This window comes from Chroicocephalus ridibundus, chromosome 12 (assembly GCF_963924245.1).
Source record: "Chroicocephalus ridibundus chromosome 12, bChrRid1.1, whole genome shotgun sequence".
In the NCBI taxonomy this organism is placed as follows: domain Eukaryota; kingdom Metazoa; phylum Chordata; class Aves; order Charadriiformes; family Laridae; genus Chroicocephalus; species Chroicocephalus ridibundus.
The window spans coordinates 12,315,000-12,335,699 of NC_086295.1; the positions used below are offsets into that span (position 1 = coordinate 12,315,000).

General features: G+C 47.9%; 1 protein-coding gene across 3 annotated transcripts in view; it reads left to right on the top strand.

The window, feature by feature from the left end:
• The window catches only part of ZHX3 (zinc fingers and homeoboxes 3), a 50,941-nt gene that overhangs the window by 18,176 nt on the left and 12,065 nt on the right, over positions 1 to 20,700 (top strand). For all 3 annotated transcript variants that reach the window (XM_063350433.1, XM_063350431.1, XM_063350432.1), the window contains exon 2: positions 465 to 571. The gene's annotated coding sequence lies outside the window, so the exon portion shown is untranslated. The remainder of the gene's footprint in view (positions 1 to 464; positions 572 to 20,700) is intronic.

The following is a 20,700-nucleotide window of genomic DNA, read 5'->3' on the forward strand; positions in this document are numbered from 1 at the left end:
CTGCAGGCTGCGGCGGTGTCGGTCGGGGTGCTGTGATTGCTTCCCTAAATATGTTCTCGGCCAGTTGAGGTTTCCAGACCCGTTAACGAACCGAGACCCAGAGCAGTGGCCGAGAGCTGGGGAGCAGCATTCCTGGTCTCCAGCACATCGTAGCTGGGAGGTTTTTATTTTTACTGGGTTGAGAGCAGCGTGGTTGAGTGCTTGGTGATTAATTCGGCGTAGCTGCTTAACTTCTGATAGATGATGTCTTTGCTAATTGGGTGGAAAAAAAAATCAAAGATGTGTGTTCTGGGATGCTTCGGTGAGGATGTACTGTGGGAGCACAGCAGGGCAGATGGCGTGAGCTGAGAGACACCTTAAACTGGTCGATGTTTTATTTTTACTCTCAGTCTTTACTTGACCAAGGGCCGCCTTCCCCTCTGGAGGTGCAGCAGTAATTTTTTGTGTGACATCTTCTCTTCCAGCCCTGAATCCCGGCGCAGCTGAAGGGACTACAGGCACTTTAAAGATGCGCGCGAGCGTGGAGGAGGAACTGGAGAAGGACAGGCCGAGGACGTGGTCCCTCGTGCAGGTGGGTCACCGCTGCCACCTTAGGCTCCGTGTGCAATATGGACTGTGCACCTTTCTCTCTTGTGTAGCTTGGGTAGAGAAATGGGGCATATTTCAGTGTACTGTGGGATCCCCTCTGAGGGCTCTTCCAGCACCATGGCTGAAATAAACGATCATGCAATGGTTTGCTCCATTAACCTTTGAGCCCTGCTCTGCTCCATGCTCAGTACAGGTCTTGGGTTATGCTTTCAGGTGTCCCTGAGAAGGGGGCACTTTTTTTGCTTTTGGACGTCCTGCTGCTAAGAGGACAGAGTTTAAATGTCCTGTGCGTTTGTACCCTTCTCCTGGCTGGTGCTCCTCTATCTTTGTGCTAGACCACTGATGTGTTTTTTCCCCGCCCCTAAGAATCCATATAACTTAATAAATGTTCATCTGTCCCATCTTGTGGATGAGGGGTCAGGAGAGCGATGTGTTTTTCTCCTTGACTTCTGGGGATAGAAGTGTGCTTGGAAATAACTCCGGTTTTCCATTAGGCCGTTCCAAATTTTTGAAGAAGAAATTGGGTCTCATACCAGAGCAAAGCCATTTTATTTGTAAGAAACAAAGCTCTATGTTTAAATATTAGTGAGCAGACTGGTGGAGAATTCATTCACCCAATTCATGTCTGTGTGATAAATGACAGCGTCCCCATGAAAATGGGGATTTTCAAACCCTAGAGTGATTTGTACCCAGATTGTGGCACGCCTGGAGACTGCTTGTTTCTAGACTTTATTAAATAATCAGTGTCAGGAGTACAGCAACTGGACTGATGCTGTTTGCTGTAGCTTTCCTGACACGCTTCCAGTTCTGCAGGCTAAATCCAGCCTGTTAAACTGGTAGGAATAAGCTAATGGACCCTGCTGTAGCACGTGAAGTGCTGGGGTCCGCCTGCACCCCCAGCCTCCCGAGAGCTGTCCTCCTTCAAGCCGCCTCAATTAATTGCATACTAGGTGGGTCCTCAAATGCCTTATGGCAGTAATCTTGCGAACGTAGCGAACGTTATTGCTCTCTGGGTTGTTTTACCATTATAGATGGAAAGCTCGGCAGCAGGAAGAGGGTAAAGCTTCTGTAGCTTCACTCTGCCTTGGTAAACAGAGTCAGGGCCTCTTGGGAGGGAGAGTAGGGAGAAGGGAATTAAATTTTATATCCCTTCGTATTTGCCACTGAAAGATAGTAATAATGCATTTGGATGCTTTGTGTGGAAGGTCACTGGGTAAGTGGGAAGGATTCCTTTGTGTTACATCTGCAGAAAATAATGTCGTTTATGACTCAAGGGCTTGCACCCAGAGACAGATCGTGGCATTGTAGCAACATGTGTCATCCTCCCTGCGTGCTTGCCGTCCTGCGCTGGCACACGCAGGCTTTCCAACATCGTCTTAGGGAGCTTTAAGAACCAAACTCAGGATCTCTGCTCTAGGACTTGGCCCCTTCTTTCTCCACTCCTCCTTTCCCCCCACCCTCCTCTGGTGTCCTCTCCCTCCCAATTCATTTGTTTTTAAAACGATTGTGCTATTGTGTGCATCAATATGCACATAGTCTGTCTTGTTTTTCTCTTGGACTGAAAGCGCAAAGCAAATCTGTTTATGGTTTTGGTGAGCTAATTCTTCCCCACCCTAGATTTTTAAATAGACTCTTTCTTTACCAAGCTTGCAGAGCTTGCAGGATGTATTGAAGTAATGGGAAAAATATGTTGTGTGTTAACCTTCCTTTTTGGTAAAACTTTGTTTACAACACCCTATTCCTAGCAGTGCATTTGGGAAGTGCATTTCTGGATGCTGAAGCAAGTAGAAGACGTTGAAATAGGAAAACAGGGATTTAATGCATTCAGGGAGGAAATGTTTTGAGTTTTCAACTTTCATCACTTGGATTGTGGAACAAAATCTAGTGAGCTGTGCTTAGTTCTCCCTTCAATTATTTAACTTCCTTTCCCCTCCTGCAAATCCCAGTTCTCAGGCTCGGCTGTTCCCCAGGCTGTTGCCTTCAAACAGGCTTCTCCAAAGCCGTTGTTGACTCGGACCTTACAAATGAAGGTAAGAGCGGCAAGGAATGCTCTTGGCCTGTAAATAGTCCCTTGGATTAAGGGCTCAGTATATCACTGGTGTGTTGGAAATGTTATTTTTACCTCTTGATTTCATCCTTCCTACGAATCCATCTCAGACCTCTCTGTTTAGGTTAACAACCTTTTCTGCATCCTTGCAGGGGTTTGCAGAGCGCAGTCCGGCTCCATGCACAGCATTTTCAGTAGGGTGCTTTGTGTGCTGGGAGGCAGAGCTGAGCTCTGCTCTGGGAGCACTGGAAAAGCCCTGGGGACGGCAGTGTCTGTGGTGTCTGGCTGGCGGCTTGGCTTGCAGCAGTTGTGTAGGAGCTCTGCTACAGCCTGCATCCCTGCTGCACCTTCTCTCCTCAAAACCTGGGCTTTGCTGTTATTTATTTCTACTGTAAAATTATGAGCTGCTTGTTCCTGGCCACGGGACAGGAGCTCTACACGGAGGTGGCCATTACATGTGCAAATGCACTTCTCCAGCCCAAGCTTTGTAGGGCAGATGTTGGCTTGGCTGAGGCCTCTGGGTACTCCTGTTAACATAAATAAGCAGGAGTAGGATTTCAAAGCAAGCAAATTTTTGACATAGTTGATGTCACGCCTCTTCAGCCCTGTGTTTAGGGCCCATGGGTCTGGACGCCCATGGCTGCTAGTTTGGTCTTGTTGCTAATAACCTGCTGGAGGTGCTTCTGCTGAGCTGGTTCTTGCAGAGGGCTGAGGGGTTTGTCCCAGCCAGATGGCGTGGTGTTAGTGAAGATAGGACCCATGGTGTGAAAAGCGTGCGGTGCTTTCCAAAACTGGGTGCTCTCCATGAAATCTCTGGTCTCAGATACAGCATTGACCGCGCTCCTCACCGGCGTTTATGGTCAGGTGTTGCAGAGTGACAGCAAGGTCTTCTGGTGAGTAGCCTTAAAGCAAAATGGGCTGGGGCAGGATTATCGTGCTCACAGGGCTGTCATCAGCTATTCCACCAAACAGCTGCCTTTGCTGTGCCACTAAAGGAGAGATGAGGAAAAGATATATTTAATTTTCCCACCCTGAGAAAGAAATTTTTCCTAGAGCAAATGTTCACCTGCAAATCTGCAGCAGAGCACAAAGTAAAGAATTCCACACTCGGAGGCTTTGCAAAAGAAAATTGGCCTTTATCCCTTTAATTTGGTGGTGCTTGAGGTTTTTTTTTTTCTGTAGCAGAGTCTTAGTGGAGGCAAAGTTTTCTCTTTTTTTCCTTTTCTTTTCTCTTTCTGTTGAGCTGATGGAGTTTAGTGCTCCCTAGGAAGGTGATGGTTGGGGGTCAGCACTGAATAATGCTAATTGTTCCCCAAGCAGGTGGCCGTAGCCCTGAGCATGGAGCTGTGAAGCTGTGCTGGAGTCTGTAAACTGTAAAGTTTTCCCAACTCGCAGCTCAGACTCTTTTCCTGATGCCCTTGCATCCCCTTCCCATCATCCCTCCCTCCCTACTCTTATTTCTTATTGACCTGTCTGCTGAAAGCATGTACACAAGATCAGTGTGACAACTTAAATTGCTTGTACACAGAAAAATGAGGCCACTGGATGCTTAAATGCTGCATAAATTTCTTGGCTAGACTCATACTACTTGACCCCCCTCCTGTGCAGCCTGCATTGTATTGCGTGAAAGGCAAATTCCATCCTGCGTGGCCCTTTCCAAACCTCTTGCCCAACACTTTCACTATTTGTCATCAGCTGAAAATTATCTGAGTGCTGTAGATATCCACTGATGTGGTTTGATTGGCTGTTGTGTTAAAAATTGCATCTGTCAGAAGGTTTTGCTGTTCCTGTTTGCGTGGGCTTCTCCCTGCGCTGGGGATGAGCATCGGTGATGCAGCCTGGGCTCTGTGAGCAAGGCGAGCTGTCCCCCAGGAAGGCATCAGGGTGTCTGGGGAGGTGGTACAGCTGGGGCTCCAACAGCGGCCGTCCCTACCCTCCAGACTTGCAGGAGCAGCCAACCTGGATGCTGCTGAGATGCCTTCAGCCAGCCTGGTGAAGGTACCCTGAGGGTATGGAAGGCTTTAGCAAAGGCCGTTTCTAGTTTCTGTGAGTGGACTGGGGTCTACTGAGAGACAAGAAAGACATTGAGGTGCTGGAGCGGGTCCAGAGAAGGGCAACGAAGCTGGTCAGGGGTCTGGAGAATAAGCCTTGTGAGGAGCAGTTGAGGGAGCTGGGGGTGTTCAGCCTGGAGAAAAGGAGGCTGAGGGGAGACCTTCTCGCTCTCTACAACTCCCTGAAAGGAGGGTGTAGAAAGGTGGGGGTCAGTCCCTTCTCCCAAATAACAGGCGATAGGACAGGAGGAAACCACCTCAAGTTGTGCCAGGGGAGGTTTAGATTGGATATTTGGAAAAAATTTTACACTGGAAAGGTTATTAAGCATTGGAACAGGCTGCCCAGGGAAGTGGTTGAGGCACTATCCCTGGAGGTATTTAAAAGACGGGTAGACATAGTGCTTAGAGGTATGGTTTAGTGATGGTTTTTGTCAGAGTTAGGTTGATGGTTGGACTAGGTGATCTGAAAGGTCCCTTCCAACCTCGGCAATTCTGTGATCCTATGCTGTAGGCAGATTTTCTTTAGGAAGGCAAAGAACTGTGCCCATGGTCCGTGAAAGCGTGGGTAAAGTCCATTCGGTTGTTTTTGTAGCAACAGAAGCTTGATGGCATACCAGGTTCAAGGAGAGGCCTCGTGCGAAGGGAAAGGCTTTTTGCTGTTTGGCTCAGTGCTAAGGCTGCAATATTCTGTTTTATCCAGAGGTATTTATGAATGAAGATGCAAATCCAAGGTGAAACTTAGGAACCAGTAAGCTCTTACTTACTGGAGGCCTTCAAAACAATGCGATTAACTGGGGAGGAAAAACACCTCCTTATCTCCCAGCTTGATCTGGAGCCTTACAAGCACTTTGGTGGTTCATCTGTCTGCAGCACTTGGGGAGTTGTCTGTTCCAGCACACCGAACACGCTGCAAGTTTTCTTTTATTTCCAAAACAACCCTTTAAGCGTGTTGGCCTGGAAGGGAAACTTGTAATAATTCTCTGTGCCGATGTAATTCAGCATAATCTCTTGGCAGTGCTTTTGTATGCAAACTGGGAGGATTTCTGACTAAAGGTGACCAATTAAAAGGATTATCTCTGATAAATAACTAGACTGGGGACTCACAAGTCCTGGTTCAAGTACTTGCTTTGCTATAAGCTTCCTGTGACCTTGGGTGAGTTATTTAAAATTGCTCTGTGCCTCATTTCCCTTTCTGTAACACGCCGGTGACAACATTTCCCATCCAGCCAGGAGCTCTGGCAGTGGGAAGGCAGTCCGTACCCTTTTCTATAACCAGTGTGTGAAGAACCTGGATGGAGTAGAAAGCACGACCATCTCATGGGCCTTTCTTCTGTTCTGCTGGGGAAAACAGAACAGGATGATCCATTTAAATGGTTTATAGGTGCCCAGAGCTCTTGCTATGTGAGATCCTGGGGCTCCCTGCAGAACTGCAGATATGCACTAGAAATGCAATTGCTCCTGGAGTGGAGAAGCCCTCCATAATATCACTTCCAGTTTTTCGCTTAGCGTTAAATCGATAGCCAGTTTGGGTAGGGTGGTTTTCTGATGCTCCTTTGGCTTCAGCATGAAGTTTTCCTTTAATGTATTCTTCTGCATTTGCTCCTGTGCTGCCTTTCTGCTTTAAACCTGTGTGGATGCTAGGGAGAGGTGATGGCTTTGTGAATAAAGATGCTGGTACCTGGTGCTGCAGCGTGCGGATGTACGTCAGGCAGATTGTTTCATCTCTCCTCACTTTAGTTTCCTCCTTTCCCATAGGGGTTAGCAGTGCTGACCACCTCTTTACTACTTTCTAAATGTCAAGAGAGGCTTTTTGGCATCCCTGAAACATGCTAAAACCTCCTTGTTGGAAAGGCACGCAACCAGGGGTCCAGGGGGCTTGCTGGCTCCCATGTCGTGCCGTGAAGACTCCTTGCTATTGCCATGGAATAAGCCCATGGGAAGCCTCCCCATGACAGCTGCATCCAGGCACCGGCAGCAGCCGCCTTCAGCTGCCTGCATTTCAGGTGCAGCAGAGCTGCAGAAGGAGCGATGCTGAGACTTCTTTGTCCTGAAGGCAGCCCCTCTTCCCTCTGCAAGATCCTTATGGGCCAGGGGTGGATCTGGGAGAGCCGCTGCCCTGAGACCCCCTCCCCGTGTCGGCACCTCCGGCAGCAACTGAGCTCCAGCCGGTGTGGGATGCTGGGGTTGAGTAGATGGAAATGAGCATCTTTGAGATGTGGCAGAAAATCAGGCCTCATGCTGTTTGTGGGTGGGTAAAGATGCTCCTGGGGAATATCTGACTCTCCAGAAATAATGAAAATACAGATATCTGTATTTCCCCCTGGTCATATAGTTGGGTTCAATGGCTTGTGCAGGCTGCTGAGAAGCACACCAAAGCAACTGAGCAGCAGAATGTAAATTAGGGCCAGCTCTTTCATCTTTGGTGTGAATATTTGTCGTATGAAGTTTTTATCACTTATGGAAGAGGCAGACCCAGCAGTTGGGGAAAATCCATCCCTTTTGGACAGAAGCTTTGCTTTAATCTCCATTTTGCCCTTTTTAAGAAATCAAAACCCCAAACAGTTTCCACTTTAAGGTATCTTGATGGTTGTTTAATGACATGCCGGGTGGGACGCTGCGAGGCTGGGCAGCTGGCAGCACCTGCCATCCAGGGTAGGATAATGGGTTGGGGCTGCTTTGAGACCAGGAGGTTGTAAACCTCAGACTTCAGGTAGGTCTGCCAGCTCTTCCCTTGGGCTCTGCCTGTCACTGGGAACCCTCTTGCAGTAAAACTGTCTTGAACAGCAAGCCTGATGCTCATTGTGGGTTTTTTAATTATTCAAGCCGCTTTGTGCATTGGGGAGGGTGAGCTCCAGACTGGCATGCAGGTGTATGGAAGTTCACACTGACATGTGACTTCTGAGAGCCTTCAGAGTTGTCTCTTGGAGGATCCTAAAAGGAGATGCTCTGGGGAGAGGCTCAGCAATCGTCCCTTGGGGAAAATCTAAAATGCCATGGAAATAATAAACTAAAAGAGGGTAGATTTAGACTATAAGGAAGAAATTTTTTACAAAGAGGGTGGTGAAACACTGTCCCACATTGCCCAGAGAGGTGGTAGATGCCCCATCCCTGGAAACATTCAAGATCAGGTTGGATGGGGCTCTGAGCAACCTGACCTAGTTGAAGATGTCCCTGCTCATGGCAGGGATGTTGGACTAGATGGCCTTTAGAGGTCCCTTCCAACACAAACCTTTCTGTGATACTGCTGGCAGAGGAAGGGAGGGAAGAGGAGAAGATGCCAGGCAACAAGGAGGAGGCTCACAGGAATTTCCTAACACAGATGATTCCTGGTGAATGGTTTCAGAACACCTGAATGCTCTGAGGGACGGCAAGTGGTGTGCTGCTCGCTGTAACTTGAATATCCTTCTGTGAGCAAGGCTTGGCCAGCGGGGAGCTGCAGTCCCATGGGACCTTGCCTGAGATGGCAACTTGTCTAAGCTAAAAGGTGAGGGTATCTTCCTCACTAGCAGCTTTTCACCACTCACCAGCACTTGCCAGGTGGTGATGAGACTTGTGCCTGATTTTAGAAAGGGGGAGAGGATGAAAGGTACGGATAGGAGCAGCTGGCCCTGAATTTTGCACTCTGCCCCTAGTGATTGCTGAGTCCTTTTGACGTGAAAGCAGATGGTCTAGAAGAACCTCAAAAAGACTGGCAGTATAGCTCTTCAGTGTTTTGGACAGTGCTGCAAACCACTTTCCCAGCTGTCGCTGGAAGGTACGTACAGTTTTACAGCATTAATCCAAGGAGAGTTCACTTAATGAACCCCCTCACTTGGCTGCTCTGCCTGATCCTGGCAACTCGGGTATGCAGGCATTTGTGTGACTGATCTTAAGAGCATGACCCTTGTGAGGTTTCACTGCAAAGGTACCTTGTCTGCTTCCCACTTGACTGGGGACGAGTCCTGCAGACCGTGAACACCTCTTCCCCTTGCTCCTTGACACTGTAGACAACTATTTGCTTAATCTTTCGTCGGCAGGTGTGTATGGAGGGAATTCCTGCTGTCCTCAGCTTTATCTAGCGTGACACGCTGTCATTTTGGTACAGTATCACTGAGATGCTTCCGAGTCTGCTCTCTCCCAGCCCAAGGAAGAAAGCAGGTGCCTGGAGGTCCATGTTCTGCTAACTTGCCTACGATAAGGACCTCTGCCCTAGAAATGAAAGGCTCCATCGTGCCATTACCAAGCCCCCGAGCCAGCCGGTCCTTCCCGTTCCTGTATTTGCAGACTGCCTGCTGACACAACAGAAATGTTATTTTTACAGTATGGTCCCCTGTGCTGACTCCTCCTGCAATTTAGTTTTATCCTGCTGTTTTCTTAGTTATGTTAAGCAGAGTTAATAATATATACTGTGCCGTTCACCCTAATGATGATGATGAGTGTTTTAGACTGGTGTAATGAGACCACCCTTCATTTCTTTCTGAAAAAGGAGGAGGAAGTCTTGATTTCTGTTTCTCTGTGGTTACAGCATTAGGCTGTGAATTGCTTTTGGTGGTGTAAATCAGGTATGTTTCTGTTATCCATGGTATACTTTGCAAGGAGAACTTTTTTGCATTCTGTTGAAGGACTGGGAAATTTTAGATTCCTGAAAGACAGCTTTTCTCCAAAGACTTCAAGTTAAATCAGCTGTAATGAAATGAGAGCCTTCAAACAGGCAAACTGATTTTTTTTTTTTTTTTTTTTGTGGCCTCTCATTTCATTTAATTCCTTGGTTATTCCCTTATTCCCCTGGAAGGGTGTTGTTCCCATCCTGCTAGTCCTGCACCCGATCTTGTCTAACTCACACAATTGTTTGCGAAGGGCGGGATGATTTCAGGAGGGCAAAATGCAACAGTCGGCTCTCCTTTAAGCAGCCTAATGATAGAAAGCAGGCACAAATCCGTTCCCTTTTTTCTTCCATTGCTCCCCTTTATGTCACCTGTCTGCATGTCTGATTTGGGCAAATAAAGCAGCTATTAGTAAACTCTATTTGCCGTTGTCACAGGAAGAGACAAAAAGTCTTGGGACCTGTCTGCACTTTATTATTTTTTTTCTTTTTTCTTTTTTTTTTGAGCAATTTATCAGAATTTTTGAAAGAAATATTTTTCAACGGTCTCTGTAAATTACACAAGTGGCCAGAAAGCTGTTCTGTACCCGTGCAGCAGAAGGCCATAGGAAACAGGAGCTGGGTACTGATAGGCAGCTTCGCCTCCCTGGTGAAGAATTGGTGGAAACTCTTTGCCAGGAGCGGGGGGTTGGCCCAGATGTCCTCCAGCGGTCCCTCCCAGCTGCAGTCGTTACATGTTTCTATGGCACCCGCAACGGCCCCAAAATAGGACAGTGGGGAGCCGAGGCAGCAATGTGGCTCAGCAGTGGCCTTAATTCTGCAAAGGGACCTGCGCAGAGCTCTTTGGAAAAACGAGTGGTGTCGTTCTTTCAAGGTGAGCCAGCACCCGCTGGTGGGGACGGGCTGAGGACACAGAAGGCGAGACCCAGACACGTGTGGCAGGAGCCTGGTGTTGGCACATCCATCGCTGTCAAAACCCAGAGCTGCGTCTCCCCTGTGCGGGACTGTCCGAGCAGGCAATGAGCTGTGTCAGTGAGGTGGTGGCAAGCCTCGCTGCACTTGGATGAGCATATTAAATATTTAAAAAACTAATCATATACAGCTGTTGGAGATGTGCTAGTAACTTCACACCTGGCTGCACGCACAGAAAGCAGGAGTTTCCTTGGGTTGTAATTTCTAGGGGTGTATTTTTGAAGCCTGTGGCCAAGACCTGAAGATAGGTTCAGTATGGCTTGGCAGTAATTGGGCAGTATTTGTATAATGATAGTAATTTCCTTGTTCTTATTTCCTAAATTTGGTTTACAAGACCATGCTGCAATGTGACTTAAAGCTGTAAGTATTTGTCTCTGTTGGCAGTTGCAAATGTAGCATTAGCTGTGACTCTTTACAGAAATAAGTGTTCAGCGTTGCAGCTAAATTGAATAATATGGTGATGTTGGAATCTTAATCTTCCAAATAGCTCTCTTAAGTTCACTACATTAATGTCTAAAAGGCTTAAAAATAATAAACTCCATTGTATAGAGCTTTGAATACAGAGTAGAGGCTTAGTAATTGCTGGCAGTTCATGGGTAGACTCGCTAACACATGGCAAGGAAGCAATTCTCCCAGCATGTCTGAATTTTTTTAAAAGAAAGTCCTTACATCAAGGCCTTGTCATCCACAAATTAACGAGTATATCAATATTTTGAATAAAAGCTTGCAGGAGACCTCAGTCTGAAACCCCAAACCTTTTACTTGGGCCATCATACCATTTTAAAACACCTCTTGTCTTCCTCATCGGCCTGCTGAAAGCTGTTTGCATCGCCCAACTATTGAGCAGGCTACGTGGAGTGGACTGGTGAGCTTGGGAGACTCCACCAGTTGGCCACTGGCAGAGAGCTGAAGTCCTGAACCTCCGTCCCCCATAGGAAGGTAACAACCCAACTCGCAACCTTCCGCTTTTCACAGGCAGGCGGGGAAAAAGTCAAATACTTGGTGTTTGGGTTTCCTTTTTAATGGTGTTCAACAAATGAGGTCCCCAGGGAATCAAGTGTCAAAGGGAGAGCTCTGAAAGCAGGGATCTGGCTTCGCTGATTTTTCTCAGAAGATGTCTGTAGTCCCCCTGCATCCTTGTTGAATGAATTTTAAAATGAGGAGTGGCCGAGGGCAGCTAAAGAAAAGGCTGGTTATACCAGAAGGCATGGTTTAAAAAACAAACAAATGAACAAAAAACCAGGAGAGGGAAAGGAGGAGAACATGATTTGTTTATCACAACTGTACTTGAAACTAACTTTAAATGTCCGTCTTCTGAGAGTAAGGAAATTCCTTTAGCTTCCAGCAGTAAATAACTGGGATGCTTTCAGCTCACAGCTGACCTACAGAGGACATTGAGTTTTCAACTAAAAAAATAATTGACTCTCCAGTAAGGACAATCCATTCCAAGTGTCACTAAACAGCTGGAGAAAGAGAAGAATCCTGACAAGCACGGTTCATATCACAAATAACCCTTGAACTTTGTTCTGTATCTCTGCTTGGCTTGTGGCTTGACAAATGGTTTTGAGCAAATACAGTTTTCAAACCAGAGAGCAGATGACAAGGATTGCGTTTGGCTGGCAGGTGTGTGATTTGGACGCCTGGATCTCGCCCACTGAGATCTCGAATGAAATCCCAAATCCATTTTTCTCTTACTGTCAATCCTAAAAGAAATGGCAAGTATTTCAGAGAAAGGGAGAAGGAGGGTCAGTGGGTGAGGGTTTGGTGGTAGGGACAATGTAGTTCTCCATGCCTGCTGCTCTTGTTAACTTGGTGGAGCACCTCATGTTAGCTGCGATGAGGAGGACTTCTGAAGCTCGGCGTCTCATCGGGCATATCTCAGCAGGGGTTTGGCCGTTAGGATGTTGAGCTCTTTTAATCGTCCGTCCTCCTGTATGCCAGCAGGACCTATTGAGAAGTGCGGACTTCTGGAAGTCTGTCATTTATGTAGGTACTAAAAAGGAGCTGGACTTTTTTTGGAAAGTGGTGTTTCAGCTGAAGGAGCTGAACACTTGCCAGTCTGACCATATGCTTCTGAAGTTCTTGTGGTTCAACGCTTTAGGCCAGGGTATTGTCTATTTAAGGAAATGGAAGAAAACCCTGTGCCACTGTTGCAGTGTAGGTATGTGAACTGTAAGCATCGGAACCGAATGGTAGTTCTAGAATTAGACGTTGTCCCTAATTTCCCTCTTCAGTTTTAAGTGGATGCAGCATTCTTCACTTACAGTCTCAACTGTTGTGTTGCATTGTTGTATGGGGTTGAACATCTGCCCCTTCCAGCCACAAAAGTGGCTGTGTTCCAGGAGTGGGTGGTTTCTTTCTATTCAGGGATCCTCCGAGGCCTGGAAAAGCTTGAGTATTAGGCATGACATACTGTCAACTGTTGCAGATCCCCTTGGCTCCCCTCCTCCCAACATCTGCAAGGCCAGAGTTGGCCATCTTGGTTTGTCCATGCACCATGCATAGCCCAGAAAGACCCTGACTCTACCAGCTGCTGCTGCTGAACAGGGAGTGGGGCCTCACCAGGAACACGTCCATCCAACGCCAAAAATATCTGTCGTCCTGGTCTAGGAGAGGGAAGATCTGTCATCAGCTCCCTAGGGAGGGCTGTGTTGGTGGGACCACAGTGCTGGGGTCCTTCCCCACCCGTAGCCCCCTTGCTAGTGGATGCTCACCCTCCCTGCAGCAGCTCCGCTCTAGCAGTGTTGTCCCGCTGCGTGGCAGGGAAAGGAGCAGGCAGAGCAGCCGTGGCAGCCAGCAAACCTCTGCAGAGTACCTTGCCTCAATGTGGAACATTAAAAATGGTTGGGATGCTAGAGCAGGGCCGGGGGGGTGGGGGGACAAAGTCTCAGTCCCACACAGGTCTCTCAGCCCAGTATTTCTTTCCTCCAGCATTGTGCTGGTGATTGACTGGCATTTGCTTGGCAACAGCCTTTTGAATATTCATGTCGCTGACGGGAGATGAGAGTACGTAACTCCTTGAAATCAGCTTGGGGAGGGGAAGCAAATAAAACTGCCTTTTTCTTGCTACTAGTGCTACTTGAGCTCTCTCAAATGCATACTTCACATGGATAAATGATTGGGAAGACCTCAGCCTACCTAACAAGCCTGCTCTTGTAAAGCAAAAATTATAGTGCCTGCATACTTGCCATCCTCATTCAAAAGCCCATTCCTCATTAATATCTCTTTATACATATTATCGCAGCTCGAAATGCCATTCCTCTTCTCCCCACCCATTTCCTTGACTGGCTGTGACATACAGGAACTACACCCAGTGCTTGACTCGCCTCTCCTGACCTTTTGTAACTTGGCTCCAAACTCCTTTTTTTGGGTCTTTTGCAAAACACTGTCAGAAGGGAAAAATCCTTTGTTAAAACACAGCCAACTCCTGCCTCAACGTGGAACAGTTTGTTCTGCTAAAAGAATGAGCCAGTTCAGTGAGCAGAAAAACATTGCCATAAACCAGCGGACTCAATAAGCTGCAAAAGCCATCGGCTGCACTCAAGGTCTGAAAGGACGACTCTGAAGCAAGATCCACAGGGGAGAAAAAAAGAAAAAATCCACCATCCCGACCTGCCAAAATCCTGTTTCCTTGCTTTCAGCTGAAGTATTTTGCAGTTGTCTTTTTGGTTATAGCAACTGTAAGTGGGGGAATGGGAGCTGATGCTGAGCCAGAACGTAACGCAGCGTTCGAAGCTAGCATATTGCAAAAGGGCACGGTGGATGAAGTAATCCAAAAATGCTCAGCTGGGAAGGGGCTGCAGCACTTTAATTCTTCAGTCTGTGCTGCAGATGATCAGCTCCGGCGCCCTACGCTTGCTGTCTGGTACTATTTAATAGCTTGGTTTAGTTGTTTCCACCCACATCTCATTTTAAAGCTCTGGACACTCTTTATTTCCCTGGAATTGCTGCGGGTCTGTCCCTTACATGGCCGCTCAGTAGCTGGTGATCAGCCTGTCTTCAGCAAGTGTTTCTTCGTTGCACAAGGGACTTGGATGCTCGGTGAGAAATCCGTGAGACCTTCTAGGAGGCTTTTGGGTTTGTGGCTGTGCAGCGGGGTCATTTCGGTGCTGGTGTAAAAGCTGATGCTATTATTTTTTTTAACAATAAATTTAGTGCTGGCATCTAGAACTGTGGTGCCCAAATTTGGGGTGATGGCCCCCAAATAGGGTGACCCATATGGGGGTGGATGTGCAAACATGGAGGTGGGTTTGTGAGTGGAAGTGCTTCCGAACCACAGAACTCAGAGGCTTCCCCCAAGGTGGCTCCTTGGGACGGGGCAGCTGGGGCAGTGCTGAGAGCACGGCGGGCTTCTGTGCTTCACATGCTCTGTTGCCATCAGGTGCCAACTCCTCACCAGCTTGGCCGAGCGTCTCCCACTGATTTAAAAGAGTTGAGTACCCTTATCAGAAACTTAGCATAGACCAAGATCTACCTCTGGTTCTCATTTTGCTTTGGGAACCGGGAGTCTTTACTCCAGGCTCCCCGATATCTTTTTTGGCTTGGAGCTAGTTCAGCAATTTCAGATAATAAAACCTACAAAGAAGTATATTTTAGGTGTAATCTACCCCTTCTCATGTGCATTCCAATGGGCTGCATCTGCCAAAGCTGGTCTTGCCCTACCTAAATGACAATGGTTGGTAATAAGCTCTAAGCGTGGGATCGCAATGCACATAGCAAGTTTGAACGTGGTGTGGCAGAATATTACTGGCCTGTGTGGGGCCGTTTGAGGTGCCTGTGATCGAGCAGCAATCACAAACAGATCCTGGACAATGCAAGCAAAAAGAAAACCTCCCAGAGAAAGCACAAGGGGCTGAAATTGGAGCTCCTGTGCATTTAAAAACATGACTGATGTTCTCATACTGTCCCATTCGGGCAAAAACCACCCCGCTGGTATTCACCAGCTGAGTGCGAGGTGATGGGAGACCCAGATACTGATGAGCTGAGGGACTTCTTGAAGCTCCATTAATGCTATCTGGTGTCCTCTGCTGGTAGCGTTAACCTCGGAGCTGGCTCTGTCGAGAGATGATTATCTGTCTGCTGGACCTTTTCCTTTGGGGGAACGCCAGGAATGTTTTGCAACATGGACAGAATGTGAGGATTGATGCTATGGAGGTGGGTCCCTGGGATGCTGGGACTGCGAACCCTGCTAAGGTAGTGTAACTTGGAGCAAATCTGTAATGAAGCCTCTATGCCAAAAGAGATTATTATTTTTTTTGGAAGATGTTAATGGCGTGATTGCATAACATTTATTTTGTGCTCGATCAAATGGACGAGGGCAGAGGAAAAGGAGTGAGTGAATTAATGTTAGTGATGTTCAAACAGAAGCATGCAAAGCTCCGAGGGATGATCAGTGGTTTTGTTTTGATGTGCGTTGCGGTTTTTTTTTTTTATTCCTGACATTCTCCTGAAATATAGCACGCAGGCTTGTCTCTAAGGGGGGCACATTGCCAATAGTCTAAAGGTTATATTATCCTAGTGACCTATTTTTATACTCTAATCGCGTTCTGTTTCAGCCGCCCCATTCCAGCCTTCTATCTCGCTTGGTTTGTGCTCATCTGAAAAAATAAAGCAGAGATAATTACCATTAGTCCCCGAGTGTTAAGGCAGCCAGCCAGCCTCTACCCAGGTAACGACAGCAAAGGCGAGTTGCTGCTGCTTTGGAAGCACGAGAGCAATCGGAAAACACAGCTCGTAAACGGGTGACGGCTTGAAACAGGGCGATGGGGAGTGTTGGGGGGCAGAGGAGAGAGGTCTTCTCTTAAAGGCAAATTTTAAATGGAGAAGTACAGCAGTTTGTAGAAGGGTGAAATTTTAATGAATAGCTCTGTTTAACCAGCCTAAATGGAAAAGACGCTTTTCTACTCTAGGCCTGCCAAGTAATGGAGAATGAATACGATTGTTCGGTCAATCAGCTTCCACTGCCTTTAAACTGTACACGCGTTTTCAAAGCCAGGCTTAAGCTACAAAGCACCCTGACCAGTTGACATAAAGAGAAATTGTTCCTTAGTACAAATGTTGACTATGTGATGCTGCTTGAAGCTCGAAACTGCTGAAATTTGTGCGTGTGTTTGTACATTTGTGCAGTGCAAAATAATAAGATGCGAAGAGTCTTTTCCTGCCTGCGTGGCTTCTCTCAGGCTGCCGTTATTTTATTGCTGGTTGCTTTCTTTGTTCTTGTTGAGAGCACCTGGATTTGGAGTGCCTGCAGCGTTAGTGCAGTGGCGATCTGCTCTGGAGGGGAAAATCTCATGAACTGTTCATTCATGGGAACTTGCAGTCCCGTAGGGGGTTAAACACCAAAAGAATTAAGTGTGTCACCCCTTGATCCGGGTTATGGACCAGGCTCTGGGTGGCAGATAAGCGACAGCCTGATTTACCCTCTCCCAGTGCTACCTAGAGGTGCCAGCCCTAGGCAAGGGCACGGCCTGGAGATGTGCACTGCTTGCCAGGAGGCAGGGTGATGCTCTGCTGCTGGCATTTTTGGGCTGCTGGAGATGGTCCCATGCCATGGCTTCCCTTTCAGCTGCAGGCTTTGCAGAGCTACCCAGAGAGGATGGCTGGACCCCAGCTAGCTGGGCTGCACAGCCACAGACTGGGAACAGAGGAGCTCAGCCCTGCCAAATCTTGCCTTTTCTTCTCTCTTACAGAGCTGGGCTGGCACAGCTAAAAGAGAGGTCCCATGTGCACCCGGGAAGTTGGAGAGGTGGGCTGTTCCCTCTAACTGTGTCTGTCCATAATGAAGCACAGGGATGTAGCCTGGAGAGGTCTTTGCTGAGTTGCCAGAGTGGGTCTATCCACATAACGTGTCCCTGCGGTGGATTAGCAGTAGCTGCCCTGTTCCTGGCAGGGGACTGTGTTCCCGAAGCCCGTTGCTGCTGTATGCCCTCTTTCCATGCTTCGTTACACTTTTGTTATAGAATCATAGAACAGTTTGGGTTGGAGGGACTTTAAGGATTATCTAGTTCCAACCTTCCAACCCCCTGCCCTGGACAGGGACACTTCCCACTAGACCAAGTTGCTCAAAGCCCCGTCCAGCCTGGCCTTGAACACTGCCAGGAATGTGGCAGCCACAGCTTCTCTGGGCAACCTGTTCCAGAGCCTCATCACCCTCAGAGTAAAGAATTTCTTCCTAATATCTAATTTTGTTGTAACCAAAGCCTCTGATTCCAAGCCTGTGGTGCTGAAACCCAGGTGAGAGCTGGTGTGGGGCAGCCCCTGCCTGGGGAACAAGCCTTTGCCCCTTTTCACTTGCGTCTGGGGAGTGCAGGAGTCTCCAGCCTCCCTGTCTCCTGCCAACCCTCACTGGCCACCTTTTAGCAATAAATTAATAAAGTTGGTGAAACTCTGACATCTCAGGAATGGACTCCAAAGCAGAATAAATATTAATGCCCAGCCAAAGAGTCCTAGTATTGCCATGACTGGCAACAGCGGCGGCTGTGGGGCTGTTCCCCTCGTACGCCTGCGCTCGCTGCTGCCTGGACCTATTGTATTCCTCCCCTCCCCAGCACCCAGGTAAATGCACCCCGGTCCCAGGCTACTGAGCTGGTACCCAGCACTGCCCGGAGCAAACTGGGGGGGACCTGCAGTGAAACACGCTGGGATTTCCCTCTCGGGTGCATGGTGATGGGAAGGGGATGGCGGATCATCTCTTGGGTCTGGGTGCTGCAGAGAGCACCCACTCGTGGCTGCTGGCCACAGGGATTTTTTTCTTCACTGGCTTTTACTTGCTAATTACTAGTGGGGAGCTGGGAAGTCATCCGTGGACTTCCCAAAGACAGAGGTACATCTTCTGGGCTGGCTGGAGGTAGAGCCTAAAGGGGACAGACAGAAACTCTCAAATGTCAACTTTTTTCTCCTCCTTTGGTTTTGGTGTTGTCCCGCTCCCCCCGCCCCATATTATGCTATCAGCCGGGGCCTGCAGAGTTTCAGCTTAAAAACAAACCGCTATTATTTAAAGTGCCAATATTGTGCTTGGCTTCATATGAGACAGAAACATCAACTTTGTCTCTGACCTGGGGAGTGTGTCTGCCTGCCTAGCAGGCACCGAAAGTGTTGAGAAAACTGTTATTTTACTTCTATTTTGGTGTTGATTTTTATTTTTTAAAATTTAAATTATTTTTTTTAACTGAGCATTTACTCTTCAGCAGAACTGCACCAAACACCAGAGCCCACAGTAGAGTACGTAGCCATCCTATGTGTCCACGTGGAGCCTTGTCCTCGGCGTGAGCGTTGGGCATCCAGGAGGCGGCTGGGCTGGGGGCAGAGAAGGGTGACTGTCCTGTCGTCCCCGTACCCAGGCTGTGGGACCGGAGCTGCTATGTGCTGCCGGGCCGGTGATGCTGCCTGGTGGGTTTTCTGGTTGTTGTTTCTAGGCGAGGTTTGCAAAAGGTCACAAAAATTAATCTTCTAACTGGGGACCTTGGCACTGCGCGGAATGAATGTTTTGCATTAACAACCTAACTCATTAATTCACTGAAACATTTAAAACCAAACCAGTTATATCCAGCCAAGCTGGAAAAAGCTGAAAGTTCATACTCAGCAGTGCAGATTTCGAAACCTCCCTTTGTTAATCTCTGCAGAAGTAAATTTTCTGAATTTGCTAAGCTCACTTTGACCGGTCTGGGCATTGTTTTATTCAGCAGAGGCAAAGCCGCTCTGCAGAGGGTTAGCGGTGTCTACCTGGACCCGTCGGTGGGGACGGGAAGGCTCCTGCGCTGGGAGGGAAGGAGGACTGGCATGGGGAGCATTGCAGGAGGGGAATCCTCATGGAGCAGTGTAGGTTTGGGGCTGTCTCTAGCAGAAATGCAGCGTTGTTTTCATAGATGGGGATCCTGGATTTCACAGTTTCCATCTTCCTCCTGTGTTTTTATTTTCTGAATTGCTGGGGGTAGTTGAAATCACAGCTAGTGCGTCTCATGGTACTCTATCTTCTTGTTTGTAAGCTGGAGGTGGGTCACTGGCATGCAGCCTTCGTGGGCCTCCTACATGGAGGAGAGATGGGCAGACCCGGGCAGGGCAGGAGCTGCAGTTTTACTCGCTGCTGGCTCCGAGTACGGAGCTTGCCACTTCTGAGCCACAACCCTTGAGAAACGGATGGGTGGCCACCAACCTGGCTGTCCCTGTAGCCGTGACCTGGTGACAACAGCGTAAAACTGCCTCTGCCAGTGGAGATGATGTTTCCCATGGTGACTTTTTTTAAACTGCTTTAAGTTGGGAGCTGTGCAGATAAACATTGCAGATGTGCATGAAGGATGGGGAACCGCAACCCAGCCCAAGCTGTTCATCTGGATTCACGCCTGCCTGATGCAAAGGCCGTGCTGCTTGTCCTTGTCACAGGAGTGGGGTGCGCACCGTTGTGTCGCTGTTGTGTGAGCGAACATGTATCAGCCCCAGGGTCAGGTCCTGGTGCTTTAGATAAGAGAGAAACGTAACCCAAGCCACATGCTGGGCTGGGATCCAACCTGGCCAAAGGAGCCCTTGGGCTGCCTTTCCTTCCAGCATGGGTTTCTCTGGAAGCATCACTGAGACCAAATCAGTTTGACTCTGCTTTAAGTCAGTTTTCCCTCAAATTCCCAACAGCAGTGGCAGGTTTAGGTGCACAGGTCATTTGACCTGCTTACTCTGCTACCTCACTGTTAAATTAGCAGGTATAAATTAAATAGTAACGGTGAATTTAAGTACAATCCCTTTGTCTTGCTGGCTACCAGGTAGTTATTCCATTCAGTTAATGTCTCTTTGCACCAGTTCATCATAAAATAATACATGGGAAATAAAGTTCTTCACACATGGCTGTGCAAATTGGTCTGAGATATTCGCAGTGGTGTTATACTGAGCGCTGTTGTAAGGCGGTTTTTTAATTGATTAGTTTTTCTGCCCTTAATTTACCCTATCCATTAAAACGGCCTTGCTTATTTTAATGACGGAGAAACTGGTGAATTATCCATTCTGTTATTAAAGTGGTGTATTAAAGTATTAGTGCATTCCAGAAGGTGAGCGGTGAATAAAACATGCTCCGAACATGTGGTTATGCAACTGTTCCATGGAAATGAAACGGACAAACAGTACACTTGATTAATTTTTTTTTTCCTAGTAAATTGGCACTGTGATTCACTTCCAGCTAAATTTGCAATCTGTGTTCTCAGGTGGCATTAATATTGGAGCCCCAGCAGGAGAGCTGTGGCGGCTGGGGCTGCTTTGATTGCATTTTTAACGAAAGTTGTTGGAAAGAGCACAGAGCTTGATGCAAATGTGCTGGTAAATGAAATGCAGAGCTTTTAGGTTCTCTGTAGGTGGGTCAGGCCGTACACATTTACCCAAAAAAATAATGACGGCGTACTCGGGAGAGGCACTCTGTGAACGTGGCACAATGGGGGTCTTTGTGTCTCTCCGTTGCCCTGTATCAAATTTACTCTGTTGAC